General features: G+C 42.9%; 1 long non-coding RNA gene across 1 annotated transcript; it reads right to left on the reverse strand.

The window, feature by feature from the left end:
- Positions 1–1,928: 1,928 nt before the first annotated feature.
- Positions 1,929–10,508, reverse strand: LOC129641701 (uncharacterized). The gene is made up of 3 exons (XR_008709406.1): positions 10,304–10,508; positions 8,107–8,205; positions 1,929–2,227 (listed from the first exon to the last, which is right to left on the reverse strand). It is a non-coding gene; the product is annotated as an uncharacterized LOC129641701 (long non-coding RNA).
- Between the last annotated feature and the right edge of the window lie 7,670 nt (positions 10,509–18,178).

Below are 18,178 nucleotides of genomic sequence, written 5' to 3' on the forward strand. Positions count from 1 at the left end.
ATGCATAGAGGAGCAGAGAAAGTGACTCTTAAGTACTAACTGGCAGAAATGGTAGAAGGCCTTAGGAAGCCAGAGCAAGAGAGAATTTTCAGGAGGGAATGGCTAGTCACGTGGGAGGATGCTGGGGACACAGGTTAGCTAATAGCTGGGAAATTCGGGCTTTATCATCAAGGAAGATGTTGAACCTCCTGAGGGCAGCTTCAGGCCAGGGTACCGTCAGAGACAAAACGTTGTCAACTGAAGAGTGAATGAGAGCTGAGGAAGTGAAGAGCAGACCACTCTCTCCCGAGATGTTTGACTGTTAAAAGAGAGAAACAGCTGGAGCCAAGAAAGATCTGCATTTGAGAAGTGAAATTTTGAAGAAAGGAGAAACTACACCAATAATTCTCAAACTGCAGGTCATGAAATATTATAATAAATATTTTTGGGTCAAGTCAAACATTTTAATAAAGAGAATAGAAAACTTTAGGGTATTGTGAACGTTTTATTTTCAATGTATTTATATATGTATGTTCTAGATTTTCATGCAAAATACATTTTTTATCTTGGATTTTGGGTGAAAAACTGAAAAAGACAAGATTTGAATGTGTTTCAGTGGTGGGGAGAATTAGAAAGAATCAATTTTTCACAGGTGGATCCAGCCACCTATTGAAATGGTACAACCTCAGACTTGGCTGTGACTGAAGAATTTGAGGAAAACTCAAAATCCAATTCTAATCAAGGGATCTGATGTTAACCTCAAGAAGACAGGGCTGGGATTTGATTGTAGTTAAGAAAGATCATACCACATTGATTTTATTGTACTCTGCTTGTTGGAAGAAGGGAGGTGGTTTTCATGTCAGCTTGTAAGAAGGTCACCTCAAAAGTGAGGATGCGGCCACAGTTACTTAGCAGTTCCTAGAGGGAACTGGTTGTGGCAGGTGTCCTGGACCCCAGGTAGGTGCCCGCGGTGGTGGTGGAATAATTCCTCAGGGGCCACCTGCTGGGGGTAGGAAAGGGGGCTCAGTTATCTGATTTGGGAAGAATAGAGACTAACCCAAAATCTCAAGTAAAGGGGAGCTCATTGTGATGTTACACATGGGAATAAGGGGGACAAGAATTGAAGCTGCCTGGGGTGGAGTGGGAGTCGCTTCACAGGACCCAGGCAACACGTGTGAGACATGCGCTCTGCAGCCCCGTCGGGCCTCACCGAGCGTGGCAGGTGACAGGAAGCCACCTTGGCGGCAGGAGCACAAGGCTCCCTGACCCGCGGTCCTACTGCTTCTGTTGCTGTTGTCACAAGGAGCCGCACCCTCTGCCCTGGCTCTTGCAGACTCAAAGTCTCTTCTTACTCGGGGCTTCAATTATCCTACAGCTTCCATGGCCTGACAGCAATGGTGCGCTGACTTCCGGAGCTTTCTCTGGTTCTGCTCTTACCTCCTATCACAGAAGATGTTCACTTCACCAGCCTTGATAGGTTCATTGACGCTCTCCTTGCCCTCTACAAGACACGCTGAGAGATACCCAAAAGCCGACGGGCTTCCCTCGCCCTGTGCACTTCTGCTCCCACGGGTAACAAATGTTGTTCAATGCAAAGCAAATGTCAGTTGTATTTGTTCCTAAATCTTTGACAATTATACTTGTCATAGAATCTCAGAGTTTAAGCAGATTTATTTATTTTGTTAAAAATTGTTTTGGTGTGGACTTATTTTAAAAAGTGGTTGAGTTTCCCAGATGGCTCAGTGGTAAACGAATCTGCCTGCCAATACAGGAGAGGTTGGTTTGATCCCTGGGTGGGGAAAGATCCCCTGGTGGAGGAAATGGAAACCCACTCCAGTATTCTTGTTTGGAAAATCCAATAGACAGAGGAGCCTAATGGGCTACAGTCAGTCCATGGAATTGCAAAGAGTTGGACAAACTGAGCAACTGAACACACACACATTTTAGAAGTCTTTATTGAATTTGTTACAATTTTGTTTCTGTTTTATGTTTTTTTGGTGGAGAGACATGTGGAATCTTAGCTCCCTGACCAGGTATGGAACCTGCACACATTACACTGGAAGGCGAAGTCTTAACCACCGGATCACTAGGGAAGTCCCCCCAAAATATTTTTAAAGCTAATGAAAGAGTGTGAACAGAGCAATTTTTACTTACCAGATGGTACAGTGGCTTAGAGTCTGCATTTAAATCTTGTGTCTTCTTACCAGTTCACCTTGAGAAAGATATCTGTTTGCCTCCATTTCCTCATCTGTAAAATGGAGACAACAATCATTTCCTAGGCTTGTCATGAAGATTAAATGAAATGATTTGTGCAGAACTGAGTGAACTTGGCCACAGCGTAGGCAGGAGAACGAGGGGACATGGTTCAGAATATGGCCTCCTGAAACTGCTCACCCCAGGAGGGACCCGTCATAAATTATAAACCAGGGACCACAGTTCTAGTGATCCTCCTGCTAACTGCTACAGCTAAGTCACTTCAGTCGTGTCCGACTCTGTGTGACCCCATAGACGGCAGCCCACCAGGCTTCCCCGTCCCTGGGATCCTCCAGGCAAGAACACTGGAGTGGGTTGCCATTTCCTTCTCCAATGCATGAAAGTGAAAAGTGAAAGTGAAGCCACTCAGTCGTGTCCGACCCTCAGCGACCCCATGGACTGCAGCCTACCAGGCTCCTTCATCCGTGGGGTTTTCCAGGCAAGAGTACTGGAGTGGGGTGCCATTGCCTTCTCCAGTGATCCTTCAACAGTGTAAATGTCAAACATTTGTTCTGTTTTCTGTTTCAAGGGGACAGCTTGAGCATGTGTTGCACGCTGTTCATACTGGGTTAATTCTTATTACTACTGTAACAAATTACCGCAAACGTAGTGACTCAAAACAATAAATTCAGTATCTCACAGTGCTGTAGGTCAGAAGTCTAAAATGGCACAGATCTGTGTTCCTGCTAGAAGCTCTAGAGAAGCCTTTTCCAGCTTATAAAGATTGACTGTCCTGTGGCTGTCTTCCATCTTCAAAGCTAGGACTCACACCTCAGTTAGCATATCTTCTCTGACCCTGATCTTCTTATAAAGATCCTTGTTATTACACTGATGTACCCAGACAATCTAGAACCACTCCCCCATCTCAAAATCTTTAACTTGCATCATCAAAGTTCCTTTTGCCATGCTAATATTAAGGTTGGTGCAAAAGTAGTTGCGGTTTTGCATTGTTGCACTTTGCTGTTTGACATTGAAATACATTCTTAAATAAATGCAATTACATTTTTAATGTGCATTTCTTGCTTTATGTTTTTTGCCAGTGACACTACTTGTTGTTTATTTTATATTTATTTTAGACTATAGAAATGACGTTGGACAAAAAGTAAATTGGAGCAATTTTTTAATTCGAGTTCAAAATGGATCTTAAAGCAGCAGAGACAATTCGCAACATCAACAATGCATTTAGTCCAGGAATTGCTAATGAACGTACAATGCAGTGGTGGTTCAAGAAGTTCTGCAAAGGAGATGAGAGCCTTGAAGATGAGGAATGCATGGCCGGCCATAGGAAGTTGACAACAATCAGTTGAGAGGATCATTGAAACTGATTGCTTGGCATTTAAAGCAAATTGAAAAGGTAAAAAAGCTCAATAAGTGGGTGCCTGACCACAATTCAAAAAAAAAAAAATCATTGTTTTGAAGTGTTGTTTTCTCATAATCTATGCAACAACAACAACAAACCATTTCTCAGTTGGATTGTGATGTTCAACGCAAGTTTTCATATGTTTCAAAGTTTTCATATGTTTCAAAGCTTCATATGTTTCAAAGTTTCATATTTCATATGAAAACCAGCGATGACCAGCTCAGTGGTTGGACTGAGAAGAAGCTCCAATGTATTTCCCAAAGCCAGATCTGCACCAAAAAAAGTCATGGTCACTGTTTGGTGGTCTGCTGCTTTTCTGATCCACTACAGCTTTCTGAATGCCGGCAAAACAATCACATTTGAGAGGTATGCTCAGCAAATCAATGAGATGCACCGAAAATTGCAACATCCGCAGCCAGCACTGGGCAACAGAATGGGCCCAGTTCTTCTCCATGACAACGTCCGACTGCACATCCTACAACCAATGCTTCAAAAGTTGAATGAGTTGGGCTACGAAGTTTGGCCTTTTCCACCTTATTCACCTGACCTCTTGCCAACCGACTACCACTTCTTCAAGCATCTCGACAACTTTTTGCTGGGAAAACACTTCCATAACCAGCAGGAGGCAGAAAATGCTTTCCCAGAGTTCACTGAATCCCAAAGCATGGATTTTTATGCTACAGGAATAAACAAACTTGTTTCTTGTTGGCAAAAATGTGTTGATTGTAATGGTGCCTATTCTGATGAATAAAGATGGGTTTGAGCCTAGTTATAGTGATTTAAAATTCATGGTCCAAAACCTGCTATGTTTATACCAACCTAATGGCACCCCACTCCAGTACTCTTGCCTGGAAAATCCCATGGACTGAGAAGCCTGGTAGGCTACAGTCCATGGGGTCTCAAAGAGTCGGATATGACTGAGTGACTTCACTTCACTTCAATAAAACTGTAACAGGTTCTGGGGATTAGGGTTGGACACCTTTTGAGGAGGGCATTATGCTTAGCATAGTCTGCCCTGAGGCCTCCAAAGATCCATGCTTATCTCACATACAACATATATTTATCCTATTTCAAGATTTCCGAAAGCCTCAGTTACAGCAGCAACCAAAGAGCCAAATCCCCTCTAGGTCTTGCTCAGAAGTCCCAAATCTCATCATTTAAATCATCTAAATTAGGTATGGGTGAGGCTCCAGGTATAATCTATCCTGGGAAGAAATTCCTCTTCATCTGTGGACTTGTGAAACTAGAAAACAAGGCATTTACTCCTAAAATACAATGGTGAGACAGAAATAGGATAACAGTTACAGACATTCTCACTCAAGAAGGGAGAAAATAATGGGGGGGGCGGTGGGAGAAGTTTCTGAAGCAATTTTGAAATCCAGCTGGGAAAACAATATTAGGTTTTAAGGCCTAATGGGAATAATTCTCTGTGGTCCCTGGCTCCACCTTCTGGCCGCACAGCCCTGCCTTTGGAGTCATCTCTCCTTTTCCATGTGTTTTCATCTTCTTGTTTCTTGGTTGTACAGTTTGGGGAGTCTGACAGCTTCCTTCCGTTTCGCCCTCTTTCTGTCCCTTTCACTACAAGCTGTCAGTGACTCTGCTTGTGTGGCATCCTTAAGAACTGTGTGGGTTTCCTGTGTATGTCTCTGGGATTTACCCTATTAGAAAAAAGAATATTCACAAATCTTTTTGGATAATCCCATTTCTATGCTTGGTTTTTGCTCAGATGGCTAAAGAGGTCCATGAGTCACATGGCTAATCTCTCCAAATGGTCCTTTGTGTGACTGAATACCATGACTTTTGATGCTTCCTAGTTGGTAAAGCGGAGAAGGCAATGGCACCCCACTCCAGTACTCTTGCCTGGAAAATCCCATGGACGGAGGAGCCTGGTAGGCTGCAGTCCATGGGGTCTCTGGAGTCAGACACGACTGAACGACTTCACTTTCACTTTTCACTTTCATGCATTGGAGAAGGAAATGGCAACCCACTCCAGTGTTCTTGCCTGGAGAATCCCAGGAACAGGGAAGCCTGGTGGGCTGCCGTCTATGGGGTCGCACAGAGTCGGACACGACTGAAGCGACTTAGCAGCAGACCTAGCAGCAGCCGCAGTTGGTAAAGAATCCATCTGCAATGCAGGAGACCCTGGTTTGATTCCTGGGGTGGGAAGATCCTCTGGAGAAGGGCTAGGCTACCCTAGCTCTTGGGCTTCCCTGGTGGCTCAGCTGGTAAAGAATCCGCCTGCAATGTGGGAGGCCTGGGTTCAATCCCTGGGTTGGGAAGATCCCCTGGAGAAGGGAAAGGCTACCCACTCTGGTATTCTGGCCTGGAGAATCCCATGGACTGTGTAGTCCATAGGGTTGCAGAGTCGGACACCACTGAATGACTTTCACTTTCACTTTCAGGCACTAACAAAAGATTGTCCAGTTACATTCTTTTATTTCTCCTCAGGGCACACTTTCCGGACAGTAAATGACCTAATTTTACCATCTTTTGCAAGATGGGTAGGTCAAGAATTTCCCAAATACCACATTCTGATTCTTTTCTTGCTTAACATTTCTTCCTTCAATTTATCTCTTCTCTTTCAGATTTTACTGTAAGCAGCAAGAAACCAGGTGCCACCTTCAACACTTAGCAACAAAGCTAAATACCCAAGTTCATTGTTACAAATTCTACTTTTCACATAAATTTAAGACTCAATTCTGCTAAGCGTTCTCTGCTAAATAAAAAACAGTTCTTCTCTTCTGTTTTCCAGTAACATGTTCCTCATTTACTTCTGAGTCCTCAATGCCAGCAGCACCTTTAATGTTCATATTTCCACCAACAATCTCTTGGTGATGATTTATACATTTTCTAAAGTAATACAAATATTTTCTACAATGCTCCTTGCTTCTTTCTGAGCCCTCACTAGGAGAGTTAATATTCATATTTCTACTAACAGTCTGTTCAAAGCAAGCTAGGGCTTTTCCCCCTATTTTTAATAGATAGTTTATTTATCTAACAGTTTCAACCTGGTATTGAAGCCTATTGCAGAGTTTCTATTATGCTCCTCAAAGTTATTCCAGACTTTCTGCTGCTGCTGCTGCTAAGTCGTGTCAGTCGTGTCCGACTCTGTGTGACCCCACAGACGGCAACCCACCAGGCTCCACCGTCCCTGGGATTCTCCAGGCAAGAACACTGGAGTGGGTTCCAGACTTTCTACATCACCAAATTTCAAAGTTGCTTTCACAAAATTTTAGGTATTTACATTTAGGTATTGGCTACAGCATCCATTCTGAGGTACCAAAATCTGCATCAGTCAGGGTGCATCCAGAGAGGCATAAACAGTAGGAGGTATATATTGAGAGACTTACTGCAAAGAATTAGATTATACAATTACAGGGGCTTGCTAGGCAAGTTCATAATTCATAGGGCAGCTTCCTGGGCTGGCAGCTGGTTTCCTCTCAAGGGTGAGTTTTCCCAAGAGAGAGAACCCAAGACAGAACAACAGTCTTTTTATCCCTCAGCCTTGGAGGTAACATCACATCACTCTGTCATATTCTACGTCTAAGTCGCCCTCAAGGGGAGGGGATGACACAAGGGCACGTCCACCAGGTGGCAGGGATAACTGGCCTATCTCAGAGGCTTTCTGCTGCAGGCAATGGGAGCTGGAAAGGTAAACTACAGTGCAGAACTCGCGACAGAAGAGCTTTCCTGTGGAGATGAGTAGCACAAGGGATGTTCCATCCCCAAATGCTAGAAGAAGCAGACCAGGAGGAATAAACAAGATGATTACATTGAAGTATCAAAGGAGCAACAACCATTGCCCTGATCCCTGCAGCAGTGATGGAAGGCATGCCCTACTTCTTCCCTGTCTATACTGAAAATAGCCCAACAGTGAAATTAGCCTGTGAAGCGACACCCTCCTCACCCTATGCGGGCTCTTTAAAAGAAAAGCAAGACTGGCAGTTCCCCGGTGGTGCAGTGGGTAGGATTCTGAGCTCTTACTGCACTGGCACGGGTCCGATCATTCGTGGTTAGGGAATTAAGGTCCAGCGAACTGCACGGTATGGCAAAGAGAGAGGAAGAGAGAAACGGAAGAGAGTCTAACCAGTAACAACAGTTACAAAAGTGAGCGCGTAATTAAGAATCACTAAATATTTCAAGAAAGCCAACTCTGTGAAAGAGAGAAAATAAATTTGACTTTAAAAGTAAAAAGAGGATTTTTTTCAGAAATGGAAAAGCTGATCCTCCAATTTGCATGGAATTGCAAAGGGCCTGAATAGACAAAACAATCTTGAGAAAAAGAAGAACAAGGTTGGAGGACTTACACTTCTAGACTTCAAAACGTACTACAGCTAAAGTAATCAAAATAGTATGATATCGTCATAGGATAGACACACATGCCAATGCAATAGAACTGAGAGTCCAGAAATAAACCCATATCTCTATGGTCAATTAATTTTTGACAAAGATGCCAAATCCATTCAAAATATTATGACTGGGTGGCTTAAAACAACAGAAATGAATTTTCTCACAGTTCCAGAGGTGACAAGTCCAAGATTAAGGTGCCAGCATGGTCAGCTTCTGGTGAGGGCTCTGTTTCTGTCTGGTAGACAGCTGTCTTCTCACTGTGCCTTCATTTGGGTGGGGGAGAGGAAGAGCAAGTTTTCTGATGTCTTATCTTACAAGGGCACTAATCTCATCATGTGAAATCCACCCTTATGACCCCACATAAACCTAACTAATCTCCCATGGGCTCCATCTCCAAATACCATCACATGGGGGGTTAGGTCTTCAACATATGAATTTGGGGGGATGCAGTTCATTCCTTAGCACTCCCTTTCCCCACAATACAACCTCCACAACTATAACATATTATAGTATTTTTCTTAAGTGAAAGATAAATAAATTTCTCTCTCATTTAAGCCACTGTTACATGGAACTTATATTTATAATAAACCATATTACAATCTTTCTTTTTCTGAAGGAGAAATGGACTGATAAAGTATCACTATTGTTACTGGATTAAGGTCTCTCTAGCCCAAGAGATAATTTATACATTTTACAATACAGCAAAATTCTTTTATCTCTTTGCCCAGACTCGTACATTTACTACCTTTAAAAGTTTATGTTAGAGAATAGAAAATGCTTAGGGTTTTTTTCTTTCTTTTCCATTGTGGTTTATTACAGGATATTGAATATAGTTCCCTGTGCTATACAGTAAGACCTTTGCAGTTATCTATATTTTGCTAAGTCACTTCAGTTGTGTCCGACTCTGTGTTACCCCATAGACGGCAGCCCACCAGGCTCCCCCGTCCCTGGGATCCTCCAGGCAAGAACACTGGAGTAGGTTGCCATTTCCTTCTCCAAGCATGAAAGTGAAAAGTGAAAATGAAGTCGCTCAGTTGTGTCCGACTCCTAGCGACCCCATGGACTGCAGCCTACCGGGCTCCTCCGTCCGTGGGATTTTCAAGGCAAGAGTACTGGAGTGGGGTGCCATCGCCTTCTCCTAGTTATCTATATAGCAGTGTGTATATGTTAATCTCACACTCCTTATTTATCCCTCCCCCACCTCCTTTCCCTTTTGACAACCAGAAGTTTGTTTTCTATGTCTGTGAGTCTGTTTCTGTTTTGTAAATAATTCATTTGTATCATATTTTAGATCCCACATATAAGTGATGTCATATTTTTCTTTCTCTGACTTACTTAGTATGATCATCTTTAGTTGCACCCTTGCTGTCATAAGTGACATTGTAATGGCTAAGTAGTATCCATTGTACATATGTACCACATCTTTATCCATTCATCTGTTGAAAGACGTGTAGGCTCTTTCTATGTCTTGACTGTTGTAAATAGTGCTGCTATGAACACTGGGGTGCATATATCTTTACAAATTAGAGTTTTTTCCAGATATATGTCCAGGGGTGGGATAGCTAGATCCTATGGTAACTCTTTTTATTTATTTATTTTTTAAGGAATCTCCATACTGTTTTCCATAGTGACTGTACCAACTTACATTGTCACCAACAGTGTACGAGGATTCCTTTTTCTCCACACCCTCTCCAACATTTGTCATTTATAGACTTTAGGAAAATATTTATGTGTCTATTTTTGGTTGCACTGGGCCTTCATTGCCTGTGCACAGGTTTTCTCTAGTTGCAGCGAGCGGGGCTCCTCTCTGGCTGTGGTGTGAGCCTCTCACTGTGGTGGTCTCTCTGGATGTGGAGCCTGGGCTCTAGGCTCAGGGGCTTCAGTGGCTGCAGCTTACTGGCTTAGCTGCCAGTGGCACGTGGAATCTTCTCAGACCAAGGACTGAACCAGTGTCCCTGGAATTGCAAGGTGGATTCTTAGCCACTGTACTACCAGGGAAGTCCTGTTATCTGTAGACTTTTCAATGATGGCCATTCTGACTGGTGTGAGGTAGCACCTCATTATAGCTTTGATTTAGAAAATGCTTGCTTCTTAATATCTAAAATGAGGAAAGAAAAGTTGCAAATGATCATCACCACTGTCAGTCAATCCTGTGCTAGTCAAGATTTTAAAAGAGGAATACTAACACCTTTCTTCTAGGAATGAGTTACCAGGTCAGGCCCATAGAGCTCGACTGTAAGTGAACCTCTTTGCTACCCCTTGTAAGACAAAAAGGAGTCTCAAATATTTGAAATGAAAGAATAAACCTCTCCAGCAGAGGGCTAAGAAACCACAGTAGGTTATGTCTGTTGGGTATATTACCTTAAAAAATAAATTTAGTTAGTTTTGGCTGTGCTGGGTCTTCGTTGCTATGCTGGCTTCTTGTCTAGTTGAGGCGAGCGGGGGCTACTCTCTAGTTGGGGTGCGTGGTCTTTTCATTGCAGCAGCCTCTCTTGTAGCAGAGCACGGGCTCCAGGGCACGTGGGCTTCAGCAGTTGCGGCACACGGATGCAGTAGTCGTGGCTCCCGGTCTCTAGGGCATGGGCTCAATAGTTGGCACACTGGCTTAGCGGCTCTGCTGAATATAGGATCCTCCCAGATTAGGAATTGAACCCGAGTCTCCTGCACTGGCAGGTGGATTCTTTACCACTGAGCCACCAGGGAAGCCCTTGGGTATATGAATCTTCAAATAAAGCAACTATAGAAAAATCCCTTTTTGGCTGATCTCTTTTTATTGTGAAATTTAAAATCTCAATTCATTAACTGGACTCTGGCGAAGAGAAGAGAGCCTACCTTATTTTGGCAAGTTCCTCAGATATTTGGTAAGGACAGTAAAAGCCTCTGAAGTATTTTAGAGCAGGTGAATGACACGGTTTATTAAAGCAAAATGCCAGTCTTGAACTCATGGTTTTCAATACATTTAGATATAGAAATACAGGTGTAAATGTACTGAATTTGTGCGTGTGTGTGTGTGTGTGTGTGTGTGTGTCTGTATAGAATATATGCCTCAGCTCTGTCCACTGAGAGGGCCTGGGAGTTAGAAATACCCTAATAGCTATGAGCACAGCTAGTGTCCAGCTCTTGGTTTTTAAATAACATTCTCCTCTAAAAGGAACCAGAGCTCCTTGGAGAAATGGCTGATTCCAGAGCTGATGCAGGGAAAGTATAAATTGAGCCTGAAACATGTTTCTGTGCCAGAAAGGAAAAAAAAAAAGAGCTAAAAAATGATGAACGCTAAAGAATACAAACACGCTGAAAGGATACAGTGGAAAACTTGAAAGGGCTCCTGCAGACCAAATTAGAAATGACTTGGGGAACAGGATAAGTAATATTAGTAATGGAATAACAGTCCACTGAATATCATAGGAATGTATGAATACATGTGATATAGTTAAGTAGATAAAGTGAAAGTTTTTATGAGGAATGGAATATTTACATAGTATTAAAGTTGTTGTTGAGTCGCTAAGTCGTGTCTGATTCTTTTTTTGACCCCATGGACTGTAGCCCGCCAGGTTCTTCTGTCCATGGGATTTCCCAGGCAAGAATACTGGAGAGGGTTGCCATTCCCTTCCCTAGGGGATCTTCCCAAGCCCAGGGATCAAACCTAAGTCTCCTGCATTGGCAGGCAGATTCTCTACCACTGAGCCTCCTAGGAAGGTGGCTCAATTTCAATATTGAAATACTTCACCCTAAATATTAATTACAAAGGATAAAGAGTGACTTATAGTGAAGAAAGCTGGCAGATGCCACTTCAATCAAATAATCAGAGTTCCAGGAAAAATGGACACAGGCACCACCTGATAGAATGAAGTAGAAGGAAAACAGCATCATTTCTGTGACAGTCCTATCAGAGATGCATACCCTGAGTCTAATTATGAGGAAACGTCAGGACAAACCCAAATTTAAGGACATTCTGCAAATAACTGGCGTGTCATTCTCAAAAGTGTCAGGTCATGAAAGTAGAGAATGAAGAACTGGGAACTTCCCTGGTAGTGCAGTGGCTACGACTGAACTCTCAGTGCGGGGACTGGGCTTTGCTCCCAGGTCTGGGAACTAGATCCCACACGCTGGAGCTAAGAGCTTGCATGCCACAACTAAAGATTCTGCGTGCCGCAACTAAGACCTGGCGCAGCCCAATAAATAAATACACTTTTTTTTTTTTAATGAAGAACTGTTCCAGATTGAAGGAGACTAAAGAGACATGACAACTAAATGCAACACGTGACTCTGGACCAAATTCTTTTGCTATAGAGGACATCATTTAGAAAGCTGGCAGAACTTGAATGGGGTCTGAAGGTTAGAGGATAGGGATGTATAGGTGTTCTTTCCCTGATTTTGATGGCTGCACTGCGGTCATGCAGGAGAATGTCCTTGATAGCAGGAAATACGCCCTAAAGTACCGGGGGGAGATAAGGCAACATATTGGCAACTTACTCTGAAATGGCTGAGAAAAATTTTGTGTGTACTACTCATGCAATTTTTCATAAGTTTCAGATTGTCTCACAAAGAAAAGGCCATTCTTTGGAGAAACTTTAGATGGATTCTCACAAGTCAAGGTCAAGGCAGTGTTACTGTTTAATATAATGTTGGAAGTTCACTACAGTGATGTAAGAAATAAACCAGCAAAGTCAAATAAAACAAAACAAAAAAATCTCAACAAAGAGTAAGACTGAAAGGGAATTTATAAAACTGTTTTGATTTGCAGAAGACATAATTATGTCTATAGAAAACCCAACAGAATCAATTGACCAACTAGGAAAACCAAGAAGTTCATTAAGGTTACAAGATAGAAAATCAATTATATTTCACTACAGACCTAAAGGAAATATTTGCAATGTCTAAAGTGGACATGGGATTAATATGCAGAATACACAGTGGCATCTTATAAATCACCAGGAATAAAGACAGGAAAACCAATAGGAAAAAATGCACAAAGGATACAAGGAGGCATTTCACAGAAGGAGAGCTCTATGGGCTGATAAGAACATGAAGTAACATTCAAACTTACCAGTAATTAGAGAAATACAATGTAAAATAATATTGTTCACTTAATGTCCATTGAATTGTAAACATTAGACATTTGTACAATATCAAATGTTGGAAAGGACAGAGGTAATAACTTTCAAGTAACATTGAAAGCATCTATCAGCTTTCAATGTGTAACACACTCTCATACATCAAGAGTGTAAACAGCTTCAGACTTTCTGAAAAAATGATCTGGAAGTACTTAGTGAAACTAAGTTTTCATAAATTTCATGATTCAGAAATTCCATTCCTGTATATATGTCCCAGAAAAATTCATGAACAGGTTTGCATGGGGCAACATATGATGATTTTCTAGCACTATTAGTAGAAGTAGGGAATAAATAAGCAAAGCATGATGGATGCTTACCATGGAATCCTATGCAGTTGTCAAAAGCAATGAATTAGATTATATACAGCACTAAGGATTGAGCCTAGAAACAGAGTTGACAAACAAAAAAAAAAAAAGTAAAAATCAAATCATATGGGACTTCCCTGGTGGTCCAGTGGTTAAGACTATGCTTTCAGGCTTCCCTGGTAGCTCAGTGGGAAAAAAAAATCCAGCTGCCAATTCAGGAGGTGCAAGTTCAATCCCTGATCCAGAAAGATCCCACGTGCCACAAAGTAACTCAGCTCCTGCACCACAACTGTTGAGCGACTGCTCTGGAGCCGGGAAACACAACTACGGAGCCCTCGTGCCACAGCTACTGAAGCCCACTCACCCTGGAGTCCATGCTCTGCAACACGAGAAGCCATCGCAATGACAAGCCTGCACACCACAGCTAGAGAGTAGCCCCCGCTCACCGCAACTAGAGAAAAGCCCACACAGCAACAAAGACCCACTGCAGCCATAAATAAATTAAAAAAAAATTTTTTTTTTAAAGACTGTGCTTTCACTGCAAGGGGCACAGGTTTGATCCCTGGTCAGAGGAAGTTCTGCATGCTGCACAGCATGGCAGGAAAAAAAAAAAAACATAGTTTGCACATACTCAGACATGTTCTCGGAGAAGGCAATGGCACCCCAATCCAGTGCTCTTGCCTGGAAAATCCCATGGAGGGAGGAGCCTGGTGGGCTGCAGTCCATGGGGTCGCGAAGAGTCAGACACGACTGAGTGACTTCACTTTCACTTTTCACTTCCATGCATTGGAGAAGGAAATGGTAACCCACTCCAGTGTTCTTGCCTGGGGAATCCCAGGGACGGGGGAGCCTGGTGGGCTGCTGTCTATGGGGTCGCACAGAGTCGGACACGACTGAAGCGACTTAGCAGCAGCAGCAGCAGTCATGTTCTACTCTTTTCAACTCTATGGACTGTAGCATGCCGGGCTCCTCTGTCCATGGAATTTCCCAGGCAAGAAATATTGAAGTGGGTTGCCATTTCCTTTTCCAAATACACACACACACACACACACACACGGCAATGTTGTTTGTGAAAATTAAAAATACATACACTCATTAACCTGTAGTACTTTGAGTAATGAATCCCCAAAGATGTCCACATCTTAATCCTCTGAATCTCTAAGTTATTAACATCATATATGGCAAAAGGGACTTTACAGATGTAGTTAAGGATCTTAATATGGGGAGATTATCCTAGATTATATGGGTCAGACCAATATAATCACAAAGTCTTCATAAGAGGGAGGCAGGAGATCACAGTGTGAAGTAAATGTGACAACAGAACCAAGAGGTTAGAATTGATGCAAGAAGGGGCAACAAGCTAAGAAGTGCTGGCAACCTCTAGTAGCTTAAAAGGGCAAGCAAACAGATTCTCCTCTGAAGCCCCCAGAAGGAATGAATCCAGGCCAAACCTTGATATTAGACTTCTGACCCCCAGGGAATAAATTTGCATTATTTTAAGTCACTAAATTTGTGGTAATTTGTTACAGTAGCAATAGGAAACAAATATACAAACATACGTATTTTATAAATGTATGTGCTAAGTCGCTTCAGTCGTGTCCAGCTCTTTGCAACCCTATGGACTGTAGCCCACCAGGCTCATCTGTCCATGGGGATTCTCCAGACAAGAGTACTGGAGTGGGTTGCCATGCCCTCTTCCAGGAGATCTTCCCAATCCAGAGATCGACTGTGTCTCTATGTCTCCTGCACTGACAGGAGGGTTCTTTACCACTAGCTCCACTTGGGAAGCCCCGTTTTATTCACATGCATAATTAAAAATATATTAGTCATATTATAGTTCCATCTATGGGGGAAAACAGGGAGTAAAGGGGGGTGATAGAATAAAACAAGAGAAGTGGCTTCAGTTCAGTTCAGTCACTTAGTCGTGTCCGACTTTTTGTGACCCCATGAATTGCAGCACGCCAGGCCTCCCTGTCCATCACCAACTCCTGGAGTTCACTCAAACTCATGTCCATCAAGTTGGTGATGCCATCCAGCCATCTCATTCTCTGTCGTCCCCTTCTCCTCCTGCCCCCAATCCCTCCCAGCATCAGAGTCTTTTCCAATGAGTCAACTCTTCGCATGGTGGCCAAAGTACTGGAGTTTCAGCTTTAGCATCAGTCCTTCCAAAGAACACCCAGGACTGATCTCCTTTAGGATGGACTGGTTGGATCTCCTTGCAGGCTAAGGGATTCTCAAGAGTCTTCTCCAACACCACAGTTCAAAAGCATCAATTCTTCGGCGCTCAGTTTTCTTCACAGTCCAAATCTCACATCCATACATGACTACTGGAAAACCATAGCCTTGACTAGATGGACCTTTGTTGGCAAAGTAATGTCTCTGCTTTTGAATATGCTATCTAGGTTGGTCATAACTTTCCTTCCAAGGAGTAAGCGTCTTTTAATTTCATGGCTGCAGTCACCATCTGCAGTGATTTTGGAGCCCCCCAAAATAAAGTCTGACACTGTTTCCCCAACTCCCCATATTCGAGGTCCAGCAAAGACAAACAGAAGCAGGTCACATCTGCTCTATAGAAAATAGGTTAGATGCTATTATAAGTGTGGCAGATACTCTGATTATCAGCTCTTTTAAAGCCTTTTATGGTATAAAATCAGTCTCCCTTTTATGTTGATTCTGTCAAGGTAGTGCCCTTAGGAGCAAACATAAATATTTTGGTACCAGAAGGTATGTTGCTCATGGTAAATCACTGAATTTCTCTTACAAATTTGATTAGTGTGACCCCAAGACCGATTCTGGGTAGCCTGACAAACTCAAGTCTCCTGGCGTGTGGACTTGGACCGGGACTGTGCCGACTACCTTAAAATCGTAGAAAGCCCCTGAGCAGCCAGCCTCCAGCTTGGTGTTTCTCTACCCTTTGGACTTCAGCCTTACTCCTCTCTGTGTACTGAACGTCTGGCAAAGGAAGGGCCTTACACACAGTAGGCGCACAGTATTTTTCGGCAGCCATCCCTGCTGATCTACTAGTTGGGATCTGGTACATTCGCTATACCTGTTAGTGGAATGTGGTGACCCCCACTTTCCCTCCAGTCAGACCATCTTTCTAGTTTTATTACCTACTGTCCCATGTTTCATCTACCCCTGAGGACTTACTCTTCTCTGAACACTCCGGAGAAGTGTTCCTAGCCTTTGCAAGCACTGTTTTGAGTGACTAGAGGAGCCTTCCCTTTTGTAAAAAGGAAGCTCAAATATTACTTGTTCTCGGAGGTCTTTGCTGTCTCTCCATGTATTCATTTGATCAATTATTCATTCATCTCTTGACTCATTCAACAAATATTGAACACCTCTACTGCCAGGAACAATGCAAGGCACTGAAAACATAATGTAAGCCAAAAATAAAAAGGTCACCACCTTCATGGAAGTCTAGCAGGAGAGCTCAGGTTTTATAAATATGACATATTATGTTCACATTGGTGAATATACAATTACCAACTGAGATACAAGCTCTGAGGAAACACAGTTCTTTGAGTGCACATAACTAAGGAAACTTTTTTTTTAGATTAGGGAGTGTTGTGACTAGAGGGGTTCAAGGAAGGCCTCTATAAGAAAGTAATAGTGAACATCAATTTGGAGTCGTGAATCGGCATGCTGGGAAGTATTCCAGACAGAGAGACTAGAAGGAACATGACAAATTTCAAGGATTGGGAGTGGCAATGGAGTTGGAAAGCAGAGAAGAAGGGGAAAGTGATATAAGATGGGGAGTTGGAGCGGGGAGAAGTCAAGGCACAGCAGCAATATGATCAGATTCGCATTTTGGAAAGCTTATTCTAGCTGCTATAGGGTGAATGGATTATTGTGGACAGCAAGAGAAAACAGATGGTGGGAGGCTTTTGTAATCCTCTAGGGGAGATTAGGTTGAAGGTAACGAGGAGGAAGCAAGAAAATCAGTTCCAAAGATAATGCAAAGGTGTAAAGAAGAAACTGGAAGGGGAGGGAAAGAGGAATTCAAGAATAACTCCAGGGTTGTGTGATAGGAAACACTGGCGTCAGGGAGAGAATCTACGTGTCCTGCACATTTGAAGCCACAGCCCGTTCCCCACTAGAGGGTAACCCCTCCCATCCTAACCAGGGTGTTCTAGGTTCTCTCGTTTTCACCCCTCTGCCTGCCAACAGGCAGATGCCACACCTCTCCCTAGTCCTCCAGGCTTGCTGTGCTGAGTTCCAATGATACTGGCCTTTTCTCTTTTTGGGCACTGAACTGTTTTATTTCAACCTTCAAACAATATGAAGAGGTAACAACCTCTGACGCCGAATCATGCAAAGTAACAATAAAGGGACCAAAAAATAGCAACAACAAAAAGACAATCATTTAAAGGCGTTTCGCAGCAGTGCTTTGGCAGTACTGGCAAGTATTTCTGTCCAATGGTCTTCAACAAGAGGGATCAGAATGAATCCCTTGACCTCAGCAGAAGAACCCCCACATTTCCCCCCCGATAGTTTACACATTCTGAGTCACCACCACACACCACACCCCTACACTTGCCAGACTTTTGTAGTTCACAAGTAACTATGCATTGTGCGTAATCACAACAAAACATAAAAATAAAAGTGCGGTAGAAAAGTAAAAGAACTCCCATGCTTCCAGTAAGGCATCAGGGAACTGCTGCTGGCTGGGCCCTTCATTTCACCAGTTTCAAAAGAAGTTTGACTTACTATCTCAGCAAACCCAATATTCAGAAGCTTAGCCATCAGGCTCAAGTTGAACGTTTAAAAAACAGTCTTCCTTTTGTGTGTGTGTGTGTGTGTGTGTGTAAATGTTT

Source organism: Bubalus kerabau, chromosome 1, assembly GCF_029407905.1.
Source record: "Bubalus kerabau isolate K-KA32 ecotype Philippines breed swamp buffalo chromosome 1, PCC_UOA_SB_1v2, whole genome shotgun sequence".
In the NCBI taxonomy this organism is placed as follows: Eukaryota; Metazoa; Chordata; class Mammalia; order Artiodactyla; family Bovidae; genus Bubalus; species Bubalus kerabau.